At 49.9% G+C, this 13,824-nt stretch overlaps 1 pseudogene; it reads left to right on the top strand.

Annotated features, from left to right (window-relative positions):
• The first annotated feature begins 5,903 nt into the window (after positions 1-5,903).
• Positions 5,904-13,176, top strand: LOC101148145 (mediator of RNA polymerase II transcription subunit 15-like; annotated as a pseudogene).
• The last annotated feature ends 648 nt before the right edge of the window (positions 13,177-13,824 follow it).

Genomic DNA, 13,824 nt, shown 5'->3' with positions numbered 1-13,824 from the left:
TCCTTGAGTAACTACTTACAACGCATTAGCCCACTTATGCAAGAAGCTGCAATTTTTTGAATTTTTGCATGAGTGAAAAATCAGACCTTGTCAATGACCTTGGGCAGTAGGATGTAAGTTAATTCCTCATGCTCAGTATTCCAATAATGGAACACTAGGCATAAGTGGGTTAACACGATCATGAAAGCATACCTATTCAAGTGACTAATACAACTGATTTTTTTTCTCATCTCTAAAACACAGTAAGGGACAATTTATTTTAAAAATACAACACAGGGACCAGTAGTTTCTTTTTAACTCAGTTTCGGTTTGTTGTTTGTTAAGGCCATTGCTTGGCATAAAGAAAATTTAAAAAGGAGGATAAACCACAGTAGAAACACGAAATAGAAGCAGCAGCAAAAGAAAATAAAGAGAAACAAGAAGATGAGAAGAAGACAATACAGACTAGAAGAAAGAAAAAAGAACAGGTGTGGGATGTAGAAGGCCTATTATGATACCTTTTATCCCCTCCCCAATTCATGAAATTTGAAAAAGTCAGAGACTATCACAACAAAAAAGAAACAAAAAAGACACGCAAATAGTCACCCCCTAAGTTTTGTTAAGAATAAGACAATCCTGCCCCTCACGCCTGGCTCAGTCACCAGCAGGAGGAGGGCACCCCCCAGAGATTGCAGGAGAAGGGGGAGGACTCCTCCTTTCCCTAGGTGCACCTCCACTGCTGCCACCAAGGCCTGGTACAGTACCCGCAGGTTCCTCCCCATCCCCAGGTTGGGCTGGGCCCCGCAGCGCTCCTACTCCCCCTTCCCAGCCCCCAGACTTAATGCTGCTACCACCACTAGCACCGATGCCAATACAACCGCTGTCGCCCTCAATGCAGCAGCCCACCCTACAAGGCTCCTACCACCTTGCCCCCGCGGGCACCCTCCTACCACTCCAGTCGAGCTGCAGTCTCCATCGCTGCCACCAATCTCGTGAGACCAGCTGCAGAGCCATATGCAGGCTCCAGTTTACCACAGGTGACGACTCTTCCTTGTCCTCCTCCTCCAGCCTGGCTTGGAGCAGCTGGGAGGGCAAAGCCAGAAAAGCCTAGAATGGGATGCAGAGAGTGGTAGCCTTAGAGCCTCACCTTGTCACGCTGGCCACTGGGTGGCAAGGACCAGTTTCATAAAGGCACTCACACCCACCCTCCAAAGTCCAGCTTCTCCTGGCAAAGCTGGCCAGGAACTGGGGCCTGAGGTGGGTGTGAGTGCCTTCACTGAAAGTGCCCCCGTTCAGGTGCAGCTGGCCAGAAATTGCTGGGCCCACCAGGGCTGCACTCCTCCAGGAGCAGGAATAGGAAAAACTCAGACCTAGGCAGCCCTCCCCACCCAAGTGCTGGTTCCTGTTCCTGACGCCTCCACCTACAGTGCCCTGGCCCCACAGTCTCCCATGATGCCCACTAATCCCTGCCCGGTAGTCCCAGGTGGTCTCCACAACAGGCAGCATGGGGCGCGGGCTGGGGAACCACGGGGGGTGTGGGGGCCCTGCTGTGCTCACAATTGCATGAGCAGGAGAAGATTACCCTCTAGAGTCTGGAATCTGGGAAAAGAAGAATGGTCACTGGAAGGAGAAAAGAGGCCACCACTGTTGCTGTTGCTGCCACCTCTGCAGCCCAACAATGCCACGCAGTGTAGCCCCTGTCAGCACCCCTAACCTGCCTGCCCCTTGCCACCAGCAGTGTAGCCCCCGGATAGCACACCCAACACATCCCGTGCCAGTTGCAGGCATATAACCCCAGTACCCCCCCAAGCCACCCCCCCCAACAGGCAGTGTAGCACATTACAGGGCCCACAACCCGACCCAGCCAAGGGGGTTGCTGCACTAGTCAGTGCCCCCAACCCGCCCCCCCAAACCCCACCACCGGCAGTGCAACTCCTGATAGTGCACCCCAAGTAAGTGAAGTGCAGCACTCGATAACACCCCTAAACCACCGCCCACTGCCAGCATTATAGCTCCAGATAACCACCCAACCCACCCCCTGCCGCAGGCAGTGGAGCAGAAAATAGTGCCCCTAACCCATCACCCACAACCAGCAGTACACATTAGTGCACACAATCTGCCTCCCCCCACCAACCCCACCACCGCAGGCAGTGTAGCCAGTGATAGCCAGCCAACCCCCCTTCAACCGCCAACAATACAACCCCACAGAGTGCCCCGAACCAGCTGCCTGCCACAGGCAGTGCAGCCTTGGGCAGTGAGCCCCAAAAGGACACCCAACCCCTGCCCCCAGAGGTGGGCAGTGCAGCCCCAGAAAACTCACCTACCCAACGGCACGTCTACCACCCTGGCAAAGCTGCAGTGTCCGACATCACCACCAATCGCAGCGAGGCGAGCTGCGGTGGCGCAAGCTCCAGCCTCCAGCATGCGTCCGTGCCTCTCCCTTCTACTCTTCCTCCTGCCCGGCAGGAAAAGCTCCCACTGCCGGCCGCCCTTCGACCGCTCCATCCCCACCACCAACCGGAGAGAGCCAGTGCCCTGGCTCCAGCTGGCAGCAGACGGCAGTCCCCTCTCCTAGCTCTCTAAGCTAAAAACAGCTCACCACCACTGAACAACCTGAAATGACCTGAGGTTGCCCTCACCCTGCTTTATATACTGAGGTTACGCACATGCGTTCTTGGACTACATGTTCTGATTGGATGAGAGAAAAACCTCTAGGCCTACTCTGATTGGGCTTTATTTTCATGCTGTGATTTGTTGTCAAGACTTGCTCTCATCCAATCAGAACATGATAATAAAGTCCAATCCCAGTAACCCTGGAGGGTTTTTCTCATCCAATCAGAACATGCAGTCTAGGAACCTTCAAATATATATAGCCTCAGTATATGAATGATCCTGAAGGGAAGGCTGCTCCTTTAAGGTTCCCGTATCTTCCTGTAGGGCTGCTCAGTGCCCAGCTTAGAGGACCGGGAATGGGTAATCACAGGCCGTACGCTGGAGGCTGGAGCCGCGGTAGGACGGCTCGCCTCGCTGCGGTTTGTGGTGACGGCAACGGAGAAAGCAGTGTGGCGCAAGCGGTAGGAGGAGGAAAATAGTTTTGGGATAGATGGAGGGAGGTAAAGAGGGTGGTTAGTGTCAAAGGGAAAAGAGAATAGCGAGCAGGAGAAGGTGTTGCAAAAAGACAGTGGGGAAAAGATGGTGGGAAAAAAGTTTTTGGGTAAATGGAGGGGGAGAAACAGGGTGGGGAGCGGGAGGGAGGGAAGGTTTTGCAGAAAGACAGTGGGTAAAAAGTTTATGGGTAGATGGAGGAGAAGAGGGTGGCAAGGGGGAGGAGGAAAGAGGGTGGGAGGGAAATAGGGGCAAGCAGTAGGGAGAGAAGGTTTTGTGAAAAGACAGTGGGGAGCAAAGTTTTTGGGTAGATAGAGGGGGAAAAGAGGGTAACAAGTGGGGGAGGGGAAAAGGGTGGCCAGCGGGAGGAAGACAGGGTTTTGCAAAAACACAGCAGGCAGAAAAGAAAGACGGGGGAGAAAGAAAAGATGATGAGTAAAATGTGTTTGGGTACATGGACGGGGGAAAGAGGGTGACCAGGAGGAGGAGAAAAGAGGGTGGCGAGAGGGAGCAGGGAAAGAGGGTTGGGGAAAAAATGGAAAAATAGTTTGGGGTAGATGGAGGACAAAACAGAGTGGAGCGCAGGATAGGGCAAAGAGGATGAGTGGGAAGGGGGAAATACTGAAAAGACGGTGGGGAAAACTTTGAGGGATAGATGGAGGGGGAAAAGAAGGAGGTGAGCAGGAGTGGGGAGAAGGCTTTCCGAAAAGGCTATGGGGAAATGTTTTTGGGTAGATGGAGAAGGGAGAGGGTGGCAAGGAGAAGCAGGGGAAAGACGATGAGGAAAACAGTTTTTGGGTAGATGAAGGGGGAAAAGAGGTTGGTGAGCAGCAGGAGTGGGGAGAAGGCTTTGGGAAAAGAGGGGGGGAAATATTTTTGCTTAGATGAAGGAGCAAAAGATGGTGATGAGAGTGGGACGGGGAAAAAGAAGGTGGCCAGGGAGAAGGGGAAAAGACGGTGGGAGAAAACAGTGGGGAAAGTGTTTGGGTAGATAGATGGGGAAAAGGGTGGTGAGTGGGAGAGTAGAGAAGGCTTTGCGAAATGACGGTGGGGGAAAAATGGTGGGGAAAAAGTTTTGGGGTAGATGGAGGAAGAAAATGGGTGGCGAGGGGGAGGAGGCCAAAGGCGGTCGGGAAAAGAAGGTGGAGAAATAATGGTGGGAGACAAAGGTTTTGGGTAGATTTTTTTAAATCAGATTATTTGTATTTTTGCTTTTGAGTAGTTTGAGTTCTTTATGTATTTTGTGTATTAACCCCTTGGCTGATGCATAGTTTGCAAATATTTTGTTCCATTCTCTGGGTTGTTTCTTCATTCTACTGATTGCTTCCTCTGCTTTGCAGAAGGTTTTAAGTTTAATGTAATTACATCTTTGCCTTTGTTGCTTATACTTTTGACAAGTTTAATGTAATTACATCTTTGCTTTTGTTGTTTGTGCTTTTGATGTCTATTTGTGCTCAAGATTTCTATACATTATGTTCATTGTTTGCTTTATCAGTAAAAGTATAGTAGAGACTGGGTTTCACCATGTTTGCCAGGCTGGTCTCGAACTTCTGACCTCAGATGATCTGCCCTCGAACTCCTGACCTCAGGTGATCTGCCCTCAGCCTCCCAAAGTGCTGGGATTACAGGTGTGAGCCACCGTGCCCAGCAGTCATCTTCTTTCTTAGATGGAGTCTTGTGTGAAACACACCACAGAAGTTATGTTCACTTACAGCTGGGGGAGGCTGACCACCTTGTGTGACAAGGTTGGAACCCGACTGCCACACTTCCCTGTGTGTCTCCACATGTCCTCAGGCCTGCTGGGGGCACCCTTGTCCTGGTCTTTCATGCAGAGGAAAGACGTAGTGTGTGTTGAGAGCCAGCCTGGTGGTGGGACATAGTGACTGCCCAGCCAGTGGAAGCTGCTGCTCTTGCCTCTTCAGACCATCCCTCCCCTGTCCAGGACCTCACTTCATCTAAACACCTCAGGTCAAGCCCAGCAGGAAAATGAGATTCTCTTTTCCTTTCTTTTTTTCTTTTTTCTTTTTTCTTTCTTTTTTTTTTCACGTAGAGTCTCATTCTGTTGTCCAGGCTGGAGTGCAGTGGCGAGATCTCGGCTCATCGCAACCCCTGCCTCCTGGGTTCAAGGGATTATTCTGCCTCAGCCTCCCAGGGAGCTGGGATTACAGGCACCTGCCACCATGTCTGGCTAATTTTTGTATTTTTAGTAGAGACAGGGTTTCACCATGTTGGCCAGGCTCGTCTCGAACTCCTGGCCTCAAGAGATCTGCCCACCTCGGCCTCCCAAAGTGCTGGGATTATAGGCATGAGCTATCAAGCCCAGCCTAGAACTTCCCTTTTCTTTTCTTTTTCTTTTTTCTTTTTTTTTTTTTTTTTTTTTTGACACAGAGTCTTGTTCTGTCGCCCAGGCTGCAGTGCAGTGGCGTGACCTCGGCTCACTGCAACCTCCACCTCCCAGGCTCAAACGATTCTCCTGCCTTAGCCTCCCAAGTAGCTGGGACTACAGGCATGCGCCACTATGCCCAGCTAATTTTTCTTTTGTATTTTTAGTAGAGACAGGCCAGGCTAGTCTTTAACTCTTACCTCAACTGATCCACCTGCCTCGGCCTCCCAAAGTGCTGAGATTACAAGCATGAGCCACTGTGCCGGGCCAAACTTCCCTTTTCTTTCCATTTCTTGGTATTTGGAAAGTGAGCAGCCATGGAACAGCCGGTGTTTTCAGCTGGTGCAGACCCAGCTGGTATGCTCGTAAGACTTCTAGCTGAAGGAAGTGTCCACCCTGCAGTCTCGCTGGCATCCCATCACCTTCCAGAAGCAGGATGCCAGCTGTGTGTGCTCTTGGCTCTGTGCTCGGGGTGCTGGTCTTGCCAGTTTTCCCACCCCTTGTTTCGGGTGAGGTCCCCGCCCGGCTGGCATGGGAAGGAGGATGGGGATTGGTCACCACTGTGGTTTGTTGCAGAGTGAGTTTGGTGGCTGCCTTGCCTGGGCCCAAATCCCATGTTTCTTCCGCTTGGCTGCAGCTCCAGCCCTGCTCTGTCCCCCATAGCTTCCTGCCCAGCCCCACACTGCAGCTTTCCCAGCACCCAGAAACAGCACAAACCCCACAGAACTCCAGTGTCCCCTCCCCTAGTCCTTTACACACACCTGCTAAGCCAGGCCTGGGACCCACAGCTCCATCATATGAGCTGTACACGGCCTGGCAGGTTGAGGTGCTAGGTCACCCCTCACCTTTACAAGGCCTCAGATCATACCATTCACGCGTGCTCTGGGGCCCTCAGAGCCCAAGCTCCCAGCCTGAGGGTCTAGGGCTGAGGCCTCACCCGCCCATAGTCCTGCAGTGACCCCAGCTCTGTCGCGAGTCCAGCCGGCTCCAGCCGGGCCAGGAGCAGCTGTACTGGGACACGCTGAAGCAGCTGTCCAAGCGCATCAAGCCCCTGCACCGCGTGGTCAACAAGATCGACAAGAATAAAGGTGGGCTGCAGCCGGGGTGGGGGCCAGCGCCCTGGGGATGCCACCAGGCTCGTGTCTTATGGTCCCCTCTGCTGTCCCAGACAGAAAAAAGGACCTGAGCAAGATGAAGAGCCTTCTGGACATTGTGACAGACCTCTCTAAGCAGTGAGTTTTGCCCACAGCCAACGTAGGGTCCACAAGGGTGTGGGTCGTCCAGCCACGGATGGGCATTTGGTGATGATGTGGGGTTAGCAAAGGCCCCAGGCAGCTCTTTGGGCCCTGGACAGAGGCCTCCAAGTCTCCACTCTGGTGTGTGCTGGGGCTTCGAGCCCAGGCTTCATCTTGGCCGGTGCCCAGCCTTTGCCCTACTCCTGACCACTGCTGTGGCCCTCATGCTGGCCCATCACAGCCAGGTCTCATCCAGCCAGTAGTTGGGGGCCCAGCTTGCAGTGACCTGACCATCAGCTGGCCGTGATGGGCCTGAGCATGACCTGGAGTTCTGCCCCTGACTTCCCGGTGACCATGGACAGGCGACTGCATCTCAGTTACCCCATTTGCAGCCCATGTGTGCTGTCATGAAAATGAAACAAGACGGTGCTGGAGAAGCAGGTGGAAGGCAGGGCCACCGGCCACGGGCTGCTGTGAGCTCGGGCAGCACCTCAGAACCGCATGGGTGTTGGCCTATACTTCCCTGTAACCTAAACTCAGGGTGTCCCCCCACCCCCATCTAGAAGTGTCTCTCTGTTTTGCTTGTCTGGATAGAATGCCAGTCACTATTGGGTGGTCTTCCAGGCCTTCTTGAGTTGATTCTTCATTAGGGTTATAGGACTGAGCAGGACAGGGACTGGCCTAGGTGCAACTGAGGCCTTCCTAGCCTGGTCAGCGTCCTGGCCACTGTCCCTTCTTTTGACCCATTGCCTCACTGCCAACAGGGATGGGCAGCTCCTAGGGGTGAGGGCCACCTGCCTAGACTCTGGGTCTGGGAACAGCTGGTCAGCTGAAGGGAGCTCCTGCAGAGGTTTCTGAGGGCCGAGGCCCAGTGGCAGTGGTTGGGATCCCAGATCCCAGCCTGAGACCTGCCATGTCTCCCAGCCCTCCAGCACAGAGCTCAGCCCAAGTCCCCTCTCTCTGCAGGTCCCCTGAAGACCTTGCCAAAGTGTGAGATCGCCCTGGAGAAACTCAAGAATGACATGGCAGTGGTGAGTGGGATGCTGGGGACCCCTGGGGGATCGGGGCTCCCTCAAGAGCTCCTGGGGGCACCACTGGAGGGGCCTTCACGGTCAGGCTGGGTGGGGGCTGGGCCTGACCTGAGACCCTGCCCACCAGGCCTCTTCCAGGCCAGGTTTGCTGTGCTGGGCGGGAACGTGGGAGAAGTCACCCTCTGTCTGTGGCCCCCATGGGTGCCTCTGCCACCCGGTCCAGAGACAGCAGGGACTCTGGGGAGGATAAGGCTGTGGGGGTGGGGATTATACCCAGGATCGGCCAACATTGTCTGCACAAGGGTGGAGGCTGAGAGAGAGGCCTCGGGAATCTGGCTGTGAGTGAGGACTGGCCTGAGGTGGGAAGGCCCCCTAAATGGAGAACCCTCAGGTCCCGGGCTTCTGACCGTGCCCATCCTACCTCCAGCCCACTGCCCCTGGTGCCGCTGACCAAACAGCAGTACCTATGCCAGCAGCTCCTGGATGCTGTCCTGGCCAATATCCGCTCACCCTCTTCAGCCATTCCCTGTACCGCACATTCGCTCCAGCCATGACTGCCATCCACGGCCCACTCATCACATACATCCAGCTGGGCTGGGCTTTGCAGAGGGCGGATGGCCAGCCCTGGACCACGTGTGCCCACTGTGGTCACCATGCTGCCTCCTCAAGTCCACAGTGGTATGCACCCAGAAGCACAGGCTTGAGGACGATGAGCGGCAGAGCATCCCCAGCATGCTCCAGGGCGAGGTGGCCAGGCTGGACCCCAAGTGCATGATAAACCTGGACTCTTCTCACTGCAGCAACAATGGCACCGTCCACCTGATCTGCAAGCTGGGCGAGTGTCCAGGAGGGCCAGGCTGGCACAAGTTAGCAAGCCTTGTCCACAGCACCAGGTCTCTGCCATCTGAGCCGGAGGGCACCGTGCCCAGACCTCACCCTGTGTTCACACCCCAGCAGGCTGTCTGCTTTGTCTTCACATACACGGAGCCCAGGACAGACTGGCCATGCCTCTGCCCCCACGCACCCTCACCTCCCCAACACAGATGAGGCTCTGCTTGCCTGGGGCCCTAGGGAGGTGGCAGGCAGGACCTCTGGGCACCCATTGATGCAGGGCATTCTGGGCTTCAGGTTTGGAAATCCGAGAGTCAGAGAGACATCCAGGCTTTGCCTCAAGCCTCACCAGAACCTCCCGGGGTGTGAAGAGTCCTGTTCGGGAGCAGGGCTGTGAGGCGGGGCAGGCCAGGGCTTGTCTGGGTCACAGGTACAGCCTTGTGTGTTGCAAACGACAAGGACCTCCCAAGTGTGCCACCATGTGCCCACCCACTACCCTACCCAGAGTCCACTGTGGATGGACCGGCAGTGGCTATACAGTGGGCAGACCCAGAGGAGCTGTCTGGGGGCCCAGGGCAGGCAGGGGTCATTCTGGAACATCAGGCTTCCAGTGCTGCAGGGACAGCCTCTGTGCACTCCAGCCCCTCCCAGCTCAGGCCCCTCCCTCCCCTCTTCTGACTCCCCCTGCGCGGGCAGCAGTGGGTTTTCCAGTGGTCACATGAGAGATAGGGGTCTCTGCTCTTCTTCTGTGTCCCTTTGCCCCTTCATCTTGTGTCAGGTCAGCTGTCCAGGGTGGCTGTGTTCAGTGGCTGAGGGGTGAGAAAGCCTACGGCTCAAGGACAGACCCCACTTTTCCCAGAGGCCACTAGGGAGCTCAGTGGAGCTGACAGGTCCTACCAGTAGCTTGGGCACACAAGGTCCCATCCGGGTGATGTGGCTCCAAAGAGAGTCATGTTGACAGGAGTCAGTATCCCTGAGCCCAGAGCTGGCACATAGCAGAGCCAGGGCTGGGTCCCCAAGGTTGTCAGAGGCAAAGCCTTGAGCTCCAAATCCCGTTCAGATTCAGTTCTTCACTGATGATGAGGCTCCGGGAGGAGAGCCTGATGGCCAGGCAGGCAGCGTGCAGGGATCCTCCTGGTGCTTCAGCCAGTCGTGGGGCTGCCACTTCCCAGAGCACTGCCGGGTGTGCAGGGCGTGGGTGCAGCGCCGGCTGCCTCAGGCTCATGCCCACTGTTCGGTTGCAGGCACCAACCCCTTCCTCAGGTCGATGCACCACCGCGTGACCTCCAGGCGGCTGCAGCTCCCGGACAAGCACTAGGTTACCACCTTGCTCAGCACCTGTGCCCAGAGCATCCACAAGGCCTGCCTCTCGGCTGCCTAGCCAGGACTGCAGGGATGGCCCGCAGCCTCATCGGGGCCAAGGATGCATGCCTCCTGTCAGACACTTCTAGATGTTGGCGTCCATGGAGAGCCTGGAGTTAGGTTAGCTTTCCTCCTTTTCTCTCCTGCCTTGGGGATCTGCCAAATGAAATCCCACACTTGTACAGACTGATACGTGCGCAGTGGAGCGTGCTGCCTGCAGGGAGTTGGCCGTCTTCTTGGAGAAGGCACTCCATGTGACTTCCTCCATGAAGCCAGACACAGTCCCCAGCCACGATCCTCGGGCTGCTCTCACCACGGCCTGTCCAGGGTCCGGGTGCATCTCAGCAGCATGAGGTTGTGCTCAGTTGTTGTTAGAGCATCTTGTGTGTGCTCGACACACCCCTGCTGCTTTCTATAGGAGAACACAGAGGGCATAGGAAACCCTTCAAACACACATGGGACTCTCTGCTCACAGTTTTGGGTTCAGGCTGCACTGCTTTGGGCAAGTGGGGCACCCCCTAGGGAAGCCCCTGAGTCCAGGGCACAGGATGCCTCTTTTAATACTTGTTTTTTTTTCTCATACTCAGGATCTATACTGTAGACTTTATAACACTGTACCCTTAAGCTACACCAAATTTATTAAAAAATATTTTTTCTTTGATAATTAACTTTTCTGTAGCTTTTAAAATTTATAAACTTTTAAATTTTTTAACTTTTTGACTTGTAATAACAGCTTAAAATACATTGTACAGCTAGCTGTATAAAAATATTTTTCTTTATAGCCTGTAAGTTTTTTTATTTGAAAAACGTTCTATTTTAATTTTCATTTTGAAAACTCTGTTAAAAGCTGTGACACAAACATATACATTAGTCTAGGCCTACATGGGGTCAAGATCATCAGTGTTACTGTCTTCCACCTCCACATCTCCTCCCATTGGAAGGTTTTTAGAGGAAATAACGTGTGGATCCAGCTGTCATCTCTTGTAGTAACAATGCCTTTTTCTGGAGTACCTCCTGAAGGACCTTCTGAGGCTGTGTTTCATAGTTAACTTTTTATCTTTAAGTAGGAGTATACTCTAAAATAACAATAAAAAGTATACCATAGTAGGCTGGGCCTGATGGCTCACGCCTGTAGTCTCAGCACTTTGGGAGGCCCAGGTGAATGGATCACCTGAGGTCAGGAGTTGAGACCAGCCTGGCCAACATGGCAAAAGCCCTTCTCTACTAAAAATACAAAAAAATAAGTCAGGTGTGGTGGCTTGCAGCTGTAGTCCCAGCTACTCTGGAGGCTGAGGCAGGAGAATTGCTTGAACCCGGGAGGCGGAGGTTGCAGTGAGCTGAGATCATGCCACTGCACTCCAGCCTGGACAACAAAGTGAGACTCCATCTCAAAAAAAAAGTATATTATAGTAAATACATAAACCAGTAACAGTTATTTATTCTCATTATCAAGTATTGTATACTATACATAATTGAATGTGCTATACTCTTTTTATATGAATAGAAGTGAAAGTTTGTTTACACCAGCATCGCTGCAAACAAAAAGTAATGCATTGTGCTTGGACATCATGATGGTTATGTCACTAGGTGATAGGAATTTTTCAGCTGTGTTACATATTGTCTATCATTGTCTGAAATGTTGTTATGTGGCATAAGACTATTTACTTTTTTTGGAAATTATTCTTAAATAAGGAAAAATTCTGATATCTACTACTTGTTCTCTGATCTTATCTTCCTGTGCAATGGCTGCATTAGAGAAGAGTCGTTTGATAGTTACACTTAGTTACATCAAAGTAAATACATTTGTTTAATCAAAGTTTCAGCTTGATCTAAGGTGAAACACCTCAACTTAGAGTGAGGAAAAAATACAGTTGAAAGAGACCAAACAGTAAAACCAGCATTTGTTAAATCATTTAGTAAAACATTTGCCTAGGGGTTAAGGGGCAGTTATAAATATAAAAGCAAACTATTTGTAAGTTTTGCTATTTCTCTTCTGTTGTGACATTCTTGAGTATAAATGTGTGCATTTAAATAGCTATTCTTCCCTTCTGAGGACTACAGCCCTTCAGTGTTCTTGGGTATAATAACAAATGCATGTTTCACTTAAACACAGAAGATGATTCATTTGTGTTGTAGATATGCATGTCCGCTTTTTAACTTTGAAAGACAGCCCGTTTACTTGGACATTTGTATTATGGGTCCACAGTTGATATACAGTCTGCTATTTCCATGTTATATATATGTTTACATAAAGGCATTCATGTCAAAATCAGATAGTTTTGTGTTCTTCTAAAGAAGAAAAGGAAGGAAATATGTTATAATAATAGGTGATATTAGATCTAGAATATAATTGTTGGATTTTTGGTTGAAAAACATCTATGATTATTTTAATTCATCCTATGTCTCTGTAATGGAAACATATTTTCCATAAGTTTACCTTTCTCAGAATTCTTTCTGTTTTATGAATGTTCTTCAGGCAAAATGCGTGCATTCTGTAACTCAAAAGAGATGGAGTGCCATCGAAGGAAAAAGCAGATTTTACAATTAAACTAGTAAATACAGAGATTGCCTAGATAACATATTTCATTAATTCTAAGAAGCACTTATTTTTACTCTTCTCTGAAATTGGGAGTATATCTTATTCTAAATGGTGTCTTACAATTGACAGTGTGTTTTCATTCCTTTTGGGACATCAAATAATGCTGCATCTTAAAACTGACAACACTGTAGAGTCTGTGAAATACTTGCGTATATGTGTGGGGAGTGTTTGTTAATGAGTTACCCAGTGTGGAGATTTGTGAGAACTATAGACCAAATATTTTTTCCCTTATGTTTTTACATTTTGGAAAATAGTTTTTTAAATAGGAGGTTTTTTACAACCTGATATTAAGCTTTGAGTATTGTAGTAGATTTTCATTGTTTCATTAGATTGATTAAAAAATAATATAAATGGTGCAAAAACAATTTCCATTTTGTAAGCTTAATAATACTGACCTTATGCTTACTATTGAGTGTTTCTACTTATACCACACATTTGGTAGTATAAAAATAGCTTTTTTCAAAGTTTTCTCATAATTTCTTTTAAAAGGTTGGATAGCTATTATCCTGAGTCTTATGTCTGATACCATGTTTTTGTTTTGTTTTTAGAGTCTTATATTTAAAGAAAAAGTAACAAGCCTTAAATTTAAAGAAAAACCTACAGGCCTGGAGACAAGAAGCTGTAAGTATCTTCTCTTGTCCATGGTGAAACTAATTCATGCAGATCCAGAGCTCTTGCTTTGTGTAAGTGTTTTTTTACGAAATGTGTCAAAATTACCACACTAAGTTCATTTGGTTTGACTGAAACGCCAAGACCTTGAGGGTAATTTTCAGCTCAAGAGCACTTACTGATCCTTTCTGATCATAACTGAAAACTAAGACATCTCTAAGAAACCTAATGTATAATGAATACTGATATAATTAGATCAGATTCTTAATTGCCCTTACCATTTCTTAACATTTCTCTTTCTTCTTAATTTCCGTATCATTCAACTGACATGCTTAACATAACTAAGCTTCTCCAAATTTGTATTCATTATGGGAGAATGCCATTCTTATGTCTGGTTATATCTGCATTAGGTTATTGTTGATGCTAGTAACAATAAATTTTATGTTACTGCAGCTCACAAGTGTATTTTTACATCTGCAAGAAATTAACTAGCCATTAAATGCTTAGTAGCACAGAAATTCTCAAGTGGTTGCAGGAAATTTTGATCTGCAGGAATAAATTTTTTACTTAAAAATAAGGTAAACGAAATGACATCTTTAAAAAATGGGAGAATATTTGGAACGGTGATGGGGAGAGATTAAGAAAGTGTTTTATAGCCAAATTAGTTTCTATTTCAGCTCCTCCTTCCCC

The sequence above is a fragment of the Gorilla gorilla genome, chromosome 15 (assembly GCF_029281585.2).
Source record: "Gorilla gorilla gorilla isolate KB3781 chromosome 15, NHGRI_mGorGor1-v2.1_pri, whole genome shotgun sequence".
Lineage (NCBI taxonomy): Eukaryota > Metazoa > Chordata > Mammalia > Primates > Hominidae > Gorilla > Gorilla gorilla.
This window is presented reverse-complemented; position numbering and strand designations above follow the sequence as displayed.